Raw genomic sequence first — 17,728 nt, forward strand, 5'->3', positions numbered from 1 at the left:
TATTTAAATCTTTGAGCTTTGTTAAAAAATATATAGTTGAGAGAAGTCTCACAGCTCATTCATGAGTTTATTAAAATTTTGATTCCCAAACTGAACAAGGCCAGTTAGAAATTTACATATTATTCTCAATTATTGATGTAAACTTGATAAGTAAACTATTTAGAAATTTATTATATCATACATAAAAATAATTATTTTGGTAAAATAGGAGCTATCTTAGGAAAGCTAAGGTAGTTTATCTTTGTGATTGGTATTAATATGATATATAATAATACCAGATTAAAGAAAGAAACAATGTACGATCTCTCAACAACTAAAGAAAAATGTTTGATGAAATTCTGCACTCATAACAAAAAATATCTTAGAAAATGGATAAAAACCTCCTTAATTTGATGAAAAACATCTACCAAAATATATAGCATATCATACTTGATGACGTACATAGTATGGATGAATCTTAACTGACATGGAATGATTTCATGCTCATCTCCAGAGACATTTACAAATGCCATGGAATATATTAACTAAAGATAAATGATGTTCCATAAGCATGAATCTGTGAATTGTTCCCAGACAGGATATATTCTCTTTCGAGCATTTGGTTTGGGAGTAACATGAATCATAACCTTGAGGAGGGGCATTCAACACTGAAGGCTGGAATTAACCACCTGCCCAGGTCATCAGAGACCACCACCACTAGCATATTTTGGGGCCTCCTGGTACCTAGGTGTTTTGAATGCATGCAGACAGAAGTTTAAGACTGGAGGACAAAGGTGCGAAGGTCTTGAAGCAGAAGAATGCTTAATGTATCCAACTGTCAAGCACAACAAGGGTTTGTGATAATGGAATTGGAAGGAAGAACTGAGAGAGGTGGTAGTGTAGGTTTTGGAAAATATATAGGACTTTGAGATGTACTCAGAATGACAGAAATCACTGGTGCATCGATGTGATGGAGTAGTAGGAAGGCAAAGAAGCCTGTGCCTAAAATTTCATGATCCCTTTCATGATAACCTACTGAAGCTGTTGCTCTACTGTGTCCTTTGCTGTGATGTAACTATTCAGTAAGAAAAAAACAAAGCTCCAAAACAAAATAAATAATCAAAATCTCTACAAACTTTTGAGTCCTGTGATTTCTTTTAACAATCAAACACTTAAAGTGGTTAATGCATAATTAGTACACAGTGAAAGTATATAAATATTACTTTTATGATTAGAAATAAAGGAGGTTTCTTTTTGTCTTATTTAAGAGTACTTATTTACAGAGAATGGTATTTGGATTTCATAGATTAAGAAAATAGGTGTTTATATTTCTCACATAATGAAAATTATGGAGTCAAACATTTGCTGGCATAACATAAGAGGCTTAAAATATCAGTGATGCATCAAAAAGCTTATCTACCACAATCAAATCGGCTTCATCCCTGTGATGCAAGGCTGGTTCAACATACACAAATCAGTAAACATAATCCATCACATAAACAGAACCAATGACAAAAAACACATGACTATCTCAATAGATGCAGAAAAGGCCTTCGACAAAATTCAACAGGGCTTCATGCTAAAAACTCTCAATAAACTACATATTGATGGAACATATTTCAAAATCATAAAAGCTATTTATGACAAACCCATAGCCAATATTTTACTGAATGGGCAAAAGCTGGAAGCATTCCCTTTGAAAACTGGCACAAGGCAAGAATGCGCTCTCTCACCACTCTTATTCAACATAGTATTGGAAGTTCTGGCCATGGCAATCAGGCAAGAGAAAGAAATAAAGGGTATTCAAATAGGAAAAGAGGAAGTCAAATTGTCTCTGTTTGCAGAGGACATGATTATATATTCAGAAAACCCCATCACCTCAGCCCCAAAACTCCTTAATCTGATAAACGACTTCAGCAAAGTCTTAGAATACAAAATCAATGTGCAAAAAAATCAAAAGCATTCCTATACACAAATAAGAGACAACCAGGGCACCAAATTGTGAGTGAACTCCCATTCACAATTGCTACAAAGAGAATAAAATACCTAGGAATACAACTTGCAAGGGATGCAAAGAACCTCTTCAAGGAGAACTACAAACCACTGCTCAAGAAAATAAGAGAGGACACAAACAAATGGAAAAATATTGCATGTTCATGGATAGGAAGCATCAATATAGTGAAAATGGCCATACTGCTCAAAGTAATTTATAGATTCAATGCTATTCCTATCAAGCTACCATTAGCTTTTTCTAGTTCTTCACAGAACTAGAAAAAAAACTACTTTAAATTTGATATGGAACTACGAAAGAGCCCACATAGCCAAGACAATTCTAAGCAAAAAGAACAAAGCTAGAGGCATCTTGCTACCTGACTTCAAACTATAAAGCAATTGTGATTGGGAGTTCACTCATGATTTGGCTCTCTGTTTGTCTGTTATTGGTGTATAAGAAAGCTTATGATTTTTGCACATTGATTTTGTATCCTGAGACTTTGCTAAAGTTGCTTACCTATTACTGGGTATATACCCAAAGGATTATTTATATACTAGAAAGTTACAGTAACCAAAACAGCATGGTATTAGTACCAGAACAGATATATAGACCAATGGAACAGAACAGAGCCTCAGAAGTAACACCACACATCTATAAACATCTGATCTTCAACAAACTTGACCAAAAAAAGCAATAAGTAAAGGATTCCCTATTTAATAGATGGTGCTGGGAAAACTGGCTAGCCATATGCAGAAAACAGAAATTAGACCCCTTCCTTACACCTTATACAAAAATTAACTCAAGATGGATTAAAGACTTAAACATAAAATCTAAAACCATGAAAACCCTAGAACAAAACCTAGACAATACCATTCTGGACATAGGTATGGGCAGACTTTATGACTAAAACACCAAAAGCAATTGCCACAAAAGCCAAAATTGACAAATAGGATCTAATTAAACTAAAGAGCTTCTGCTCAGCAAAAGAAACCATCATCAGAGCAAACAGGCAACCTACAGAATGGGAGAAAATTTTTGCAATCTATCCATCTGACAAAGTTCTAACATCCAGAATCTACAAGGAACTTGAGTAAATTAACCAGAAAAAAACAACCCCATCAAAATGTGGGTGAAGGATATGAACAGACACTTCTCAAAAGAAGACATTTATGTGGCCAACAGACATATTTAAAAAAAGCTCATCATCACAGGTCATTAGAGAAATGCAAATCAAAACCACAATGTGATACCATCTCACACCAGTTAGAATGGTGATAATTAAAAAATCTGTAAACAACAGAGGCTGGTGAGGATGTGGAGAAATAGGAATGCTTTTACACTGTTGGTGGGAGTGTAAATTAGTTCAATCATTGTGGAAGACGGTGTGGCAATTTATCAAGGATCTAGAACCAGAAATACCATTTGACCCAGCAATCCTATTACTGGGTATATACCCAAAGGATTATAAATCATTCTACTATAAAGACACATGCACACTTATGTTTATTGCAGCACTATTTACAATAGCAAAGACTTGGAACTAACCCAAATGCCCATCAACGATAGACTGGATAAAGAAAATGTGGCACATATACACCATGGAATACTATTCAGCCATAAAAAAGAATGAGTTTATGTCCTTTGCAGGGAGATGGATGAAAGTGGAAACCATTATCCTCAGCAAACTAACATTATAACATTGATATGGTAAAAAATAAAATTTACCCATAGAAAGTATTTTGGACTACCTAAATTTCTTCTCCTACATACTGTATTTTATTTTCCTTGGTACATTCAATCACAATTAATAGCTTTTGATTTAAATGCTATCATCATTTCACATCTAGTATATGTTATTTAATTGTTTATTCTTTTGCTTAACAACCCCACCACCCCAATCATATAAACATATCCTTGGTAGAATATATGTCACATGAAGAGAAATTTACATCCATGTAATGCTTTTCTCTTACATATCATAGTATTTTGTCATTTTGGAGAATGGGTTGAAAAGCATATCTTAAATATAGCTTAATTTTATTTTTGCAATAAATAATACTTTTTAAGCAATTCTTCATGATGGCCTTATAGGGTTATTTGATATTTAAGTTAGCTATCATTCTCCAATAGATGATATTTCAAAGTAAAGGGTAGATGTTTAAGTGAAAATTGTGTTTCATTATCAAAAGCATAGCAGTCATATCATTGTTTTGCCATAATAACTGTTATTATTTTTATTTCATTTTCTTGGTTATGAAGTACAAAAACTGAGCTTTCTTGCCTGTTTATACTTACCATAATTCCAAAACCTTATGGGGTTGAAAATCATGAGCTACTTTTCTCTGAGTCTAACAATATACATTTTTTACTAGGCATAGAATAAAGAAACTCCAAATATAAGAACCCTAAAAAATAGGAAACAATAAAAATGAACTGTTGTTAAAGGTTACTATGGAAATAAAAGCTGAGTGAGTTGTAGATTATTAGTATGGGTTATTTTTGAAACAACTTTACACTTAATTGATGAAAGTATATGTAATAATAAGTTAATGTATATAAAATTAGTTGCCTTGGCTTGTTGACATATAGTCACTCTAGAAATATGTTCACAAGGAAACAATTTGCTTTCCCTTTCAAAAATATATTGTTTTCCTATCAAAATGACCCCTACCCTTGCTTGAATGTTGTGGTTATATCTTTAACCCTCATGTAAGAAGTACCCTGAGATTTTGATAATTGTCAAGAAAGCATTTGTTGTTGCTTTTTTTTCTTTTTTTGAAATCTAAGCCATGCTTTTCAGAAAAATAAACTCATTTACATGAGATTCCGTTGTCAACCTTAGAATCATCCTCTTTATCAACCGATAGATGTTTAATTTCAGGTTCAATTAGAACATAAAGCAGAATAAAAGCAATTGGCAGAAAAAGCATTAGCATTGAGGTAGAAATTTAGATTTTGTAGCTGCTCAAGTAATGCAGTTGTCCATAAACTCCACATTCCATTATTGATGGTAAATCATTGGCTCAAAGGATATCCTGTAATTCACACAACTGCTAAATACAGGAGTTGTTTCAATTTCATTTGTATTGAAGCAACACAAATGTCCTTCAACCAAACTAGTGAATAAACAAACAAATTTTAGTACATTCATAAAATAAAATACCTCACATATATATACAATATTTAATATATATTATATAGCTTTATAATTTTAGCTATATATGATAAAACAATATATTATATATTTATAGTATATATATAGCTCTAACATATTTTATTCTGTATATATACAATCAAATATTTGTTATATATGTATTATATATATTTTATATATATATATTTTAACATAAACTCTAAAGGCTACATAGAGTGTGATTCTATTTATATTGTTAAGACAACCGGAGATAGAATGCAAATCAGCCAGAGGTTACCAGAGGCTAGGGCTGGAGGAAGAGGTTGATTTAAAAGGGTCATGAGGAAATGATTGAACTGCTCTACACCTTGATTATGGAATTTGTTTACACTGAAAAGAGTGAATTTTGGAGTCTATAAATTATACCTTTTAAAAAAAGTGCTAGAAAAGGAAAAAGGAAAAAAAAACACTTTGACCTCACATAGTTAATATGTAAGTAATGATGTAGTATTTGCAAAGCATGTAACATAATAGTATTCAGAATATATGAATAACTACAAATGAATAAGAGTAACAGGAAAGAACCATCCAATTAGAAATTTTGTGAATAATGTCAATAAAAAATTAACAAAAATGAGAACTTTAATGGCCAAGAAATGAAAATATGCTCAACTTCATTTCTGAGTATTACAAAATACAGAAATAATAGACTTATTTTCCTAGAGTTGCAAAAAATTAAAGAAGTATAATCATACTTGTTAGAATCTGGAGGAAAAGATACTAGAGGAAAATATACGCTTACACAGTGGAGCATTTCAAAATTGATACAATCCTTTTGGGCAGATATCTATCAGTGTCCTGTAAAGCAGAAAATAAGCACACCCAATTACTCAGAAATTCTACTAAGTATTTATTCTAGATAGATTTTTGCACTTGTATAAAAGGATATGTGTATACAAAATATTCATCAAAGAATTACTTATAACAAAGAAATAGAAGCTGTATCAGGAAAAATTAGAAGCATCAAATGTGGCACTATTAAAAATATGGCTGATTCTGGTAACCTTAGCATTGAGTGAGTTTCTTATCTGTAATAAGAGAATTGTACTTTGTCTATCTCATGGTGTTATCTGGAATAAAATATTTAATCAGTACCTGGTATAAAATAGGATTATTGATTACAATCATTGACACTTATCTTTATAAGCCAGATCAAATAGGAATTATTTTACATGACCAAGAGTGAGAATAACTCTTATTTTCTCATTTGACTTTATGGGACTATTTTTGTCACCTCCCTTAAAACGTTTATTGGTGTCTTTCATAGAGTAGCTGGCCTTTTTCTTCCTCTCCCAACTATGGCTTCCTTATAGTAGGTGTCAGTAGGGAACATCTCTGCTTTGATCCCCAGCACTAGCTTGCTAATGGAACCTCAGTACTTGTTTTGAACTGAATTTAAACATTTTACAATTTAATTGTTATTTTAAAAGTGTAAAGTGACAGAATTTTATTTATTTCTAACTTATATTTTGAATTACTACTATATAATTCTTCTTGTTATATGTTGTCATCTGGGAGAAGATTGATCACTGCAATATGCCATATAATTTTTCTCACATACTGTAATTGTTATTTACTTTTCTGTCAGTTTTATTTTATCTGGAGTGTAAAAATCAGATTTTGTCTATACTCGCCAATATAATCTTCAAATTTCAAATAACCTTAGTGCTCTAGAGCTCATGGTTGACAATTAGATCGAAGTCATTATGTGACTCATGAAGAGGTTAATAGAATGATTGAAATGTCAACCCTTTATTTACATGTTAACATAGAGTAATTCTCACTTCTCATGCAAACAGCACTCTTTGTAACATGCTACTCATCTTACCAGATATTAGACTATGTAATCTATAATCTATAAAAAATAGTTACTCTTCCCTGTATTTTTTTAGTTTATATGCTTTCTAATGACTATATATAATTTAGGAGATACAGAAAAAATAAAAATCAATTTCTACAACACTTAAATCTCAAAGAAAATATCTTCCTCAGATTTTCAGATTATTAGAACAAGAGAATATATTTTCATACTTATTCAAATAAATATTCCAATTTTCACTTCATTTTGTGTATATTTATCTTTTCTTTTTTTAAAATTTCTAGAGGCAGTTTCTTACTCTGTCATCCAGGCTAGAGTGCAGTGGTGCAATCACAGCTCACTGCAGCTTTGACCTCTTGGGTTTAAGTTATCCTCCCACCCAGCCTCCTGAGAAGCTGAGACCACAGGCATGCATCCCCAAGCCTGGTCAATTTTGTTTTTGTTTTTGTTTGTTTGTTTTTGTTTTTTTGTAGAGACAAAATCTTGCCAAGTTTCTCAGGCTGGTCTCAAACTCCTTGACTCAGCTATCTTCCCACCTCAGCCTCCCAAATGTGTATACTCATCTTGAGAATTTTAAACTTTTCCATATACCTTTTAGATTGAATTTGACCAATTTTACTCCTTCCTAGTTATTTTCAACTTTCACATTATTATAAAAGATATAAGAAAGTATAGAAAGAAAAAAAATTATGAGTAAACTGGAGAGTATAGCTATAAACACACTGAATATATAAATTACTGTCAAAGCGGATATGTTTTTTGAAAAATGAAGAGTGCTGCTTACCAGGCCAGGAACAAGGACAACTGATGTGAAAACCTGGGAAAACTGAGACAAGTTTCATACAAATGATAAATAATTACTCTAACCACACACAGATCCAGTAAATGCATTGCAACATACACTAGCTAAAATGTCCCTCATTGTAGTGTATTTATTTTTACTTTTTCTTTAAAGCATTTTTCCATTCTTTCGTTGTTACATCTACTAAGTGTCAGGACAGGATCTAGGTGCTCTAACGCACCACTAAAGGAAATAGATGACATGTTCATTCTTGGGATATCTAGTCTCAAGTTTTCCTATTTTATAAAGGTGTCAACACTTTTCAGTATTTTAAATGATTTACCATGAATCATGCATAACCCATAACTAAGTCATCCTATTTAGGTAGAAATGTGAAGTGAAACCAGTAAGAGAAGAACATTATTTAAAGGAAAATCTATGCTCCCAAATTCCTGATGATTTCCAAACTAATTCCTTTTAGCTATCATCTTCAGGGAAGAAGTAGTGAAGTGTAGGAAAATCTCTATCCATCCATCATATATCCATCTATTTATCTATCTATCTATCTATCTGCCTATCTATCTATCTATGAATAAAGTTGTCACTCTGTGGGAATATCTTTCAAAGGCAAATCATTTATCATAACAAGTAATTGAAGTAAAGAAAAAAATATATCCAAATAGTGATAGGAACTTAAGGGACAGAAAATAAAAAGCAAAAACAATAACATTTTAAGGTTCCTCAAAGTCAGTTTTAAATGATTTTTAGACTATCTCCTTTTCCTCTCCAAAATAACTTTTTATGATACGCTACATAGCTTCTGATATTCTAAGTCACCAGAAATAATAGTTTTCCAGATTTATGTTCACCAGTGGTAATAAATACATCACTTTAAATAGTCCTTCCATATTTTATAGGAAATATTGGTGTCCCCTCCATAATAAAAGTTTAAAATTTCTTTTTTATTTCAATAGCTTTAGGGGTACAAATGGTATTTGTTTACATGGATGAATTGTATAGTGACGAAGTCTGGGATTTAATGCACTCATCACCTGAGTAGCGTACATTGTGCCCATAGGTAGTTTTTCATCCCTCACCATCCTCCCACCCTCCCCACTTCCGAGTCTCCAATGTTCATTTCTACTCTGTGTATGCCTTTGCATGTCATAGTTTAGTTCCCACTTTAAGTGAGAACATACAGTATTTGCTTTTCCATTTCTGAGTTACTTCACTTAGAATAGTGTCCTCCAGGCCAGGCGTGGTGGCTCACGCCTGTAATCCCAGCACTTTGGGAGGCAAAGGCGGGTGGATCACAAGGTCAGGAGATCGAGACCATCCTGGCTAACATGGTGAAAACCCATCCTACTAAAAATACAAGAAATTAGCCGGGTGTGGTGGCGGGCGCCTGTAGTCGCAGCTACTTGGGAGGCTGAGGCAGGAGAACGGTGTGAACCCAGGAGGCCGAGCTTGCAGTGAGTCAAGATCGCGCCAGTGCACTCCAGCCTGGGCAACAGAGTGAGACTCCGTCTCAAAAAAACAACAACAAAAAAGGAATAATGTCCTCCAGTTCCATTCAAGTTGTGGCAAGACATTATTTCATTATTTTTTATGGCTGAGTAGTACTCCTGTGTGTGTGTGTGTGTGTGTGTGTGTGTGTGTATACCACATTTTTCTTTATCCACTTACGGGTTGATGGGCACTTAGGTTGATTCCATATATTTGCTATTGTAAATTATGCCACAATAAACATACATGTGCCAGTGTCTTTTTAATATATTGACTTCTTTTTCTTAGGGTAGATACCCAGTAGGAGGATTACTGGACTGAATGATAGATCTACTTTAGGTTGTTTGCGAAATCTCCATACTGTGTCCCATAGAGGTTGTACTAACATTCCATATCCACACCAACATCTATGTTTTTTTTTTCTTTTTTTTAATGGTCATCTGGCTGGGGTAAGGTGTTATGGTGATATCTTATTGTGGTTTTATTTGCATTTCCCTGATAATTAGTGATATTAAACATTTTTCTAATGTTTCTTGGCCACTTGTATATCTTTTTTGAGAGATGTCTATTCATGTCATTTGCCCACTTTTTAATAGGATTATTTGATGATTTTCTTGCTAATTTGAATTCCTGGTAGATTATGAATATTAGCCCTTTGTTGCATGAATAATTTGCAAATCTTTTCTCTCATTCTGTAGGTTGTCTATTCTGATAGTCATTTATTTTGCTGTGTAGAAACTTTTTAGTTTTATTAGGTCCTATTTATTTAGTTTTGTTTTTGTTCCATTTGGTTTTAGGGTCTTGGTCATAAATTGTTTGCCTAGACCAATGTCCAGAAGAGTTTTTCTTCAGTTTTCTTCTAGAATTTTTATGGTTTCAGATTTTAAATTCTTTAATTCAGCTTGAGTTAATTTTTGTATATTGTGAGAGATAAGGATCTAGTTTCATTCATCTACATGTGGCGATTCAATTTCCTCAGCACCATTTATTGAATAAAGTGTCCTTTCTCCAATTTATGTTTTTGTATGTTTTGTCAAAGATCAGTTGGTTTTAAGTATTTGGCTTTATTTCTTGGTTCTGTATTCTATTCCACTGGCCTATGTATCTACCTTTATACCAATATCATGTCGTTTTGCTTACTATAGCCTTGTGGTATAGTTTGAAGTTAGATAATGTGATGCTCTAGATTTGTTTCTTTTTGTTTAGGATTGTTTTGGTTATTTGGGCTCTTTTTTGGTTCCATATGAATTTTAGGATTTTTTTTTCTAATTCTATGAAAAATCTTGGTGTTTTGATAGGAATTGTATTAAATCAGTAGATTTCTTGAAGGAGACATAGAGTCATTCTCAGACAAGCAAATGATGGGGGAATTTGACACTACTAGACTAGCCCTACAAGACATGCAAAAAGGAATTCTAAATCTTGAAACAATAGATCTATACATATCAGAATAGAAACTCCTGAAAGCATAAAATTTACTGGGCTTATGAAACAATAACATAAGGAAGGAAACAAAACCACTAGGAAACAATAAACACTATGACAGAAACAGTACCTCACATCTCAGTATTAACATTGAATATAAATAGTCTCAGTGCTCCACTTAAGAAATATACAATGGCAAAATTGATAAAAAATAAAAACAAAATATCTACTCTCTTCAATAATAGAAGTTTCTTGGCAAAGAAACTTTGCCAAGTGTGCACCTAAGCAGAAAAGAAATAACATTTAAAAAAATTTTTTAATCTTTTTATTTATTTATTTAAACTTTTATTTTATGTTCAGGGGTACATGTGCTGGTTTATTCTATAGGTAAACTTCTGTCATGGGGGTTCGTTGTACAGATTATTTTGTCACCCAGGTATTAAGCCTAGTACATGTGAGTTATTTTTCCTGATCCTCTTCCTCCTCCCAAGCTTCTCCCTCAAGTAGGCCCAAGTGTCTGTTGTTCTCCTGTATGTGTCCATGTGTTCTAATCATTTATCTTCCACTTATAAGGAGAACATGTGGTATTTGGTTTTCTGTCCCTGCATTAGTTTGTGAAGGATAATGACTTCTAGCTCCATCCATGTTCCTGCAAAGAATATGATCTCATTCTTTTTGATGGCTGCGTAGCATTCCATGGTGTATATGCACCACATTTTCTTTATCCAGCCTAGCATTGATGGGCATTTAGGTTGATTCCATGTCTTTGCTATTGTGCATAATGCTGCATTGAACACACATGTGCACATGTCCTTGTAAGAGAATTATTTCTATTCTTTTGGTATATACCCAGTAATGGGATTGCTGCATCAAATAGTTCTTCTTTTATCACTTTGAGAATTTACCACACTGCTTTCTGCATTGGATGAACTAGTTTACACTCCCATCAACAGTATATAAGGATTCATTTTTCTCCACAATCTTGCCAACACCTGTTATTTTTTGACTTTTTAATAATACTCATTCTGACTGGTATGAGATGGTATTTCATTGTTGGTTTGATTTGCATTTCTCTAATGATCAGTGATGTTGAGCTTTTTTTTCACATGCTTGTCGGCAGCATGTATGTCTTTTGAAAAGTGTCCGTTTTTGTCCTTTGCCCACTTTTTAATGGGGTTGTTTTTTTCTTATAAATTTGTTTAAGTTTCTTATTGATACTGGATATTAGACCTTTGTCAGATATATAGTTTGCAAAATTTTTCTCCTATTCTGTCAGTTGTCTGTTTACTCTGTTTATAGTTTCCTTTGTTGTGCATAAGCTATTTAGTTTAATTAGACCCCATTTGTCAATTTTTGCTTCTGTTGCAATTGCTTTTGGAGCCTTCATTGTGAAATCTTTGTCTGTGCCTATGTCCTGAGTGGTATTACCTAGGTTGTCTTCCAGGGATTTTTATAGTTTTGGGTTTTATGTTTAAGTCTTTAATCCATCTTGAGTTGATTTTTAATATGCTGTAAGTAAGGGGTCCAGTTTCAATCTTCTGCATATGGCTAGCTAGTTATCAAAGCATCATTTATTGATTAAGGAGTCCTTTCCCCATTGCTTGCTTTTGTCAGCTTTGTCAAAGATTGGATAGTTTAGGTGTGTGGCCTTATTTCTGGGCCCTCTATTCTGTTCCATTTGTCTGGTGCCTGTTTTTGTACCACTACCATGGTGTTTTGGTAACTGCAGCCCTGCAGTATAGCTTGAAGTCTGGTAGTGTGATGCCTTAAGCTTTGCAGAAAAGGGTTTCAATAAAATTCAACATCCCTTCACATTAACAACTCTCAATAAATTAGGTATTAAAGGAACATACCTCAAAATAAGGATAGTCATCTGTGACAAAACCATAGACAGCATCATACTCAATGGACAAAAGCTGGAAGCATTCCCCTTGCAAACTAACACATGAAAAGGTTGTCCTCTCTCACCACTCCCATTCAACATACTATTGGAAATCCTGGACAGGGCAATTGTGCAAGAAAAAGAAATAAAATGTATCCAAATAGGAAAAGAGGAATTCAAACTATCCCTATTTGAAGACAACATGATCTAGAAAAACCCATAGTCTCAGCCTGAGAGCTCTTTCAGCTGATACCCAACTTTAGCAAAGTCTCAGAATATAAACTCAATGTACAAAAATCACTAGCGTTCCTATACACTAACGACAGTGAAACAGACAGCCACACCAGGAACTCAATTCCATTCACAATTGCCACAAAAAGAATAAAATTCCTAGGAATACAGCTAGTCAGGGAGATGAAAGATCTCTACAAGGAGAACTACAAACCACTGCTCAAAGAAATTAGAGATGACACAAACAAATGAAAAAACAGTCCATGCTCATGGATAGGAAGAATCAATACCGTTAAATGACCTTACTACCCAAAGCAATGTATAGATTCAACGTTATTTCTTTCCAAATAGCAATGAAGTTCCTAACAATTAGAAAAAACTTAAAAGTCATATGGAACTGAAATAAAGGAGCCCAAATAGCCAAGGCAATCCTAAGCGTATTTTTTTGTTATTTTTTATTTTTAATTGTTGCAGGTTTTGTTTTGAGGACATCTGTTCTTGTCCTGAATTGGTCAGTAATTGACAGTTATTATATATCTAAATACATTTGTCTCTTTAGACTTTAATTATGTGAGCGAACAGGTTGGAGTGAGCCTTTAACATTTCTTCTAATTCAAATATTTGGTTAATATTTTATTTTAATAATAGAACCTCCTATATTCTCTCCCTTTTATGATTTTCATCTCTTGAATATTTCCCCTATGTAGTTTTCTAATTTTCTCCTTCTTTTTCTTCATGGAGAAACTTCTGAAAGAATAACTTTTATGTGTTTTTCTACATCTAAAACTCCCATTCACTGACACCTCAACTCTCTAATATGGCTTCTTGTCTCGTTCCTTAGCTGAAATTACTACTTTTTCGTTCACCAAGGACCTTTGTATTACTAAACCAAGATAAACTTACGAGTTCTTATCTCACTTAAACCCATTGCAGGACATGACCTTGTGGAACACTTTCTCTTTTATTATGTTCTCTCTATCATAGTCTTCCAGGACAGTACCATCTTCTTTTTATTTTTTTCTACTTCTTTAGGTACTCCAGCTTTTTTCTTTCTCTACCCTTTTCTTTGGTACTGGTATTCTCCAGTTTCATCTTCAACTCTTACTTCACTCAATCCTGTAAAATTTTATGTGTACATATGAATAAGTTAATATCTATAAATTCAATTACCACTTATCCTTATGTTTCTAAATCTCTATCGCTAAATCAAATTTTTCTTAGGTTCTGCTTTACCACATATAGAATATTTATCTGAATATCCAACAGAATGCTAAAATTTAACAAATACAAAAAATCATTTTAGTCCTCTACTCTCCAAATGTGTTTCTCCCACTGTGTTCTTTATCCTTGCATGTTGCGCTAGTTATTTAGTTGGCTGTCTTTAAATTATCCTCAATTTTCAGATTTTTTTTTTCTTTGTGTGTGTATGATGCAGACATTTAAAATCTGCTCTCATCACATGTCTATGGGTGTTGATGGATGCGATAATTCAATTTTGTAATTATTACACAATGCATAAATGTGTCAAATTATCAAATTGCGTATCTTGAATGTATACAATTTTTGTTTGTCAATTATACCTCATTAAAAATGGAAAAATTATCAAACTATTTTTATACCTATTATAATATCTTGGGGGAGGACTAGCCCCGTGATTTTTTGTAGGTATATATTAATAATCTAATAGCTTGCTGACTGGTCTCTTGTTTTCCACTCCAAGCTTTGTTTAAAATATTGGCATAGCTTGAGCTTTATGAAGCAATAAACTTATTCGAGTGCTTGTCCCACTGGAATCCTTCAAAGTCTTCTCTTTGCTATTAAGATATAGTCAGAATTACTTAACATGGGGTAAAAACCCTTTCAGATTTGCTCCTGTCCATCTTTTCTGACTACCCCACCACAGAGCTCTCTCTGGTGCATGAGTCTTTGGAGTCCATGAAAAACCTCCTGAGCCCCAATTCCTAGAAAAGTATTTAATATCCAAAATATTTTCATCTAATCACCAAGAAATGTAGGCATATTTTTTTTAAAAGAAGAAAAGAAATGGTGGGAAGACATTAATTATGTAAGTCTTTTTAAATTGAAGGATAGCTTATAAAGTTTAATCAAGGTAATATAGAATTATATTTTCTGAACTATACAGAGTAATGCCTTCATCTAAGAATCAAAAACCTAAATTCTCATCTTGAATCTCTTATCAATTAGTTGTGTGACTTTCAACAAATTACATAACTTTTCAGGGACTCAGTTTCTTACCTGTAAAATAATTTTGTAGTGTTGTTAGATTATTTCTCCAGCCTCTTCTAGTTCTGACTTTCTATGCAGCCTGGTACTGTTCCATGATAGTGATATAATGAGAGACACATTAACTTTTCAGGCCTCTAGGGAACAATTTCCTTAGCACTCAAACATAGTGTTTCACCCTAGTGTCTGTCCTATATCTAAGTATGTTTTGCCCCAGGGAAAATAGGCTCAGAGTGCTGTGATGACAAAGAATATTTTCTCATTTCATTTGGTATTATATAAAAGGGAAAAAATAGTGTCATAACGCTGGTGGATTTATTTCTTGCTAACTAGAAAGCTAAGAAATGCTTGAAAATATATCCCCAATGTCACTGATTAGAACGTCCTGTGGAAACAAATTAATTTTCTCTAAATGACTTCTGAAAACTTGTGAAGGGCAAAGAACAGGTGAATGCAGGTGTCCAGTGAGTCATTTTACAATTTTAGGATGAAACTGACCACCTTATATGGTATTTGTGGAGCACACAGTACAACATAATTTTTCCCCAACTGTGAGCAAAGTAACTCTTAATAATTTAGAAAAGGGAGGGATAACATTCTTAAAAATTATAGGTCCATTTAAATAACTAAATGTGCTATAAAGATATTATGCCAAGATTTTGGCAACAAGACTTGAATGACTTATGGATAAGTTAATACACATAGACCAAGTTGGATTTATGAGGCATGATGTAATTAAGACAACTTGAAAAAGAGTTTTATGTTAATGCAAATTGATAATGATACCAACTGCAGTGTCTGCAAATTCTGATAATGTCCAGAATGTATGTAATAGAATGAAGTAAAAACAGCCAAGCAAATATTAAATCATGTAACTTTATAAGAATCTTGTTTTCGAAGATGATAATATGATTATAGCAAAATAGTTTGGATGTTTGTGTCACGATACACTCAATTTAGAGAATGCAAAGAATCAATGAAATGTTGCCTCATTTTGGGGGCATGGATATATGATTGAGACAATGGCTTTTTTGTTCTTGTAGATTGGCTACATGTTGATAATCACTATTAAGCAGTTTGTTCTTATTTTGTTCTTTTTGAATCTTATATTTTGTGGTTAGAATGACTTGAATCACTCGTATGATATGTTGTATATAATACATTCTTAGTCATGGGGATTCGAACTAATTTAAGAGCTGCAAATTTAAAATACTGATAGTAATATATTCATACCAAGCCTAAATAAGTTTTGAGTAAGTTGCACATAATCTTTTTGACTGAAGAAACTAATATTTGAAATTTTATAACGTGAACATTTTTGAAACATTTCTACTCAGTAGAGTGGTGAATTAGACCCTCAGAAGAGGCTTCCTTTTATAAAACAACCAGATCTTGGATAGAAATACATTAGTGAGTCTCAAGAAATAAGGGAAATCTCCAAGGACCTAAACAAGCAAACAGTAAATCTGTGAGTTGAAATCTGAGCAGGAAGCAGTGAAGAATCAGCTAACCTGAAAGCTGTTTGTCTGAGAAACAAATTCCCATACCAATCCTTGGATCAAAGACTATTATGAGTGTGTATCACAGTGTGCAGGCCAAAGCAAGCTTCCCTTTAAATGAGGGCCTTTGAGTAGCTACCAGAATCTCTTGGGTCATATCAGAAGCAAACATAAATCCTCTGTAGCTTAAAGCTTTTCACATTTAGGCCCTTAGATTCCCACAGAGGAAGATCAAGAAAAGAAATGCTCATAATCAGAGATCACAAAACATAACAAGGCAAAAGGGTTGAGCATCAGCATAGAGACAAAGAACATTGGGTATTGCATTAATCATTTACAGAATTAAAATAAAAACTAGGTGTGGCATGTAAATAAATAAAAAATGAAATCACAAAAGTAATCTACCAACAATAATTAGCAGATTTAAAATGAAACCTATAATTGAGAATTAAAAAATTAGCAGATAATTTAAACAAATGGCTAGACACAAATGAAGAATAAATCAGTGGTCGGAAAATCCTAATAAGAGAGACAGAGGAAGAGAGAGACTGATTCAGACTTCGAGAGAGAGAGTCAAAGAAAGAAATTGACTTAGAGTTTAGAATGAGAAGCTCTAACATATATCTAATAAGACTTCCAGAATTTGGGACTGAAGGAAAAATGAGATGAGATATATGAAGAGATATTTCTATAAATTGTCCAAAACTGATGAAATGCATGAGTCTACAGATAAAAGAAAGTACAAAGTATCCTAGGACAGACACCATCCCCACCCCCACCACACAAAGTTAGATACTTTAGTAAAACTCCAGAATATCAAGACAAAGAAGAGATCTCTTAAGCCACCAGAAAAAAAAAAACATAAAAATAAAGAAAATCATACTAATGCATTTTTCATACCAGCAACTGTGAAAGCCAAAGCAGTGAAATAATATTTTCAATGCTGAAAGAAAACAACGGTCAAATGAGACTTGTATTAACCAGAAAATCATCTTTCAAATATGATGGGCTTATTAATCTTTACCAGTTAAATAAACTCTCAGTAAATTTACCAAAGAACCTTCATTATCTCATAGGAAGGAAAATGACCGTATAAAGAAACTCAGATGCAAATAGGGATGGTCACATCAGATATTGCTAAACATAAAAAAAGTGTCACATGCATGAATTAATAGT

Source organism: Pan paniscus, chromosome 6 (genome assembly GCF_029289425.2).
Source record: "Pan paniscus chromosome 6, NHGRI_mPanPan1-v2.0_pri, whole genome shotgun sequence".
NCBI lineage: Eukaryota > Metazoa > Chordata > Mammalia > Primates > Hominidae > Pan > Pan paniscus.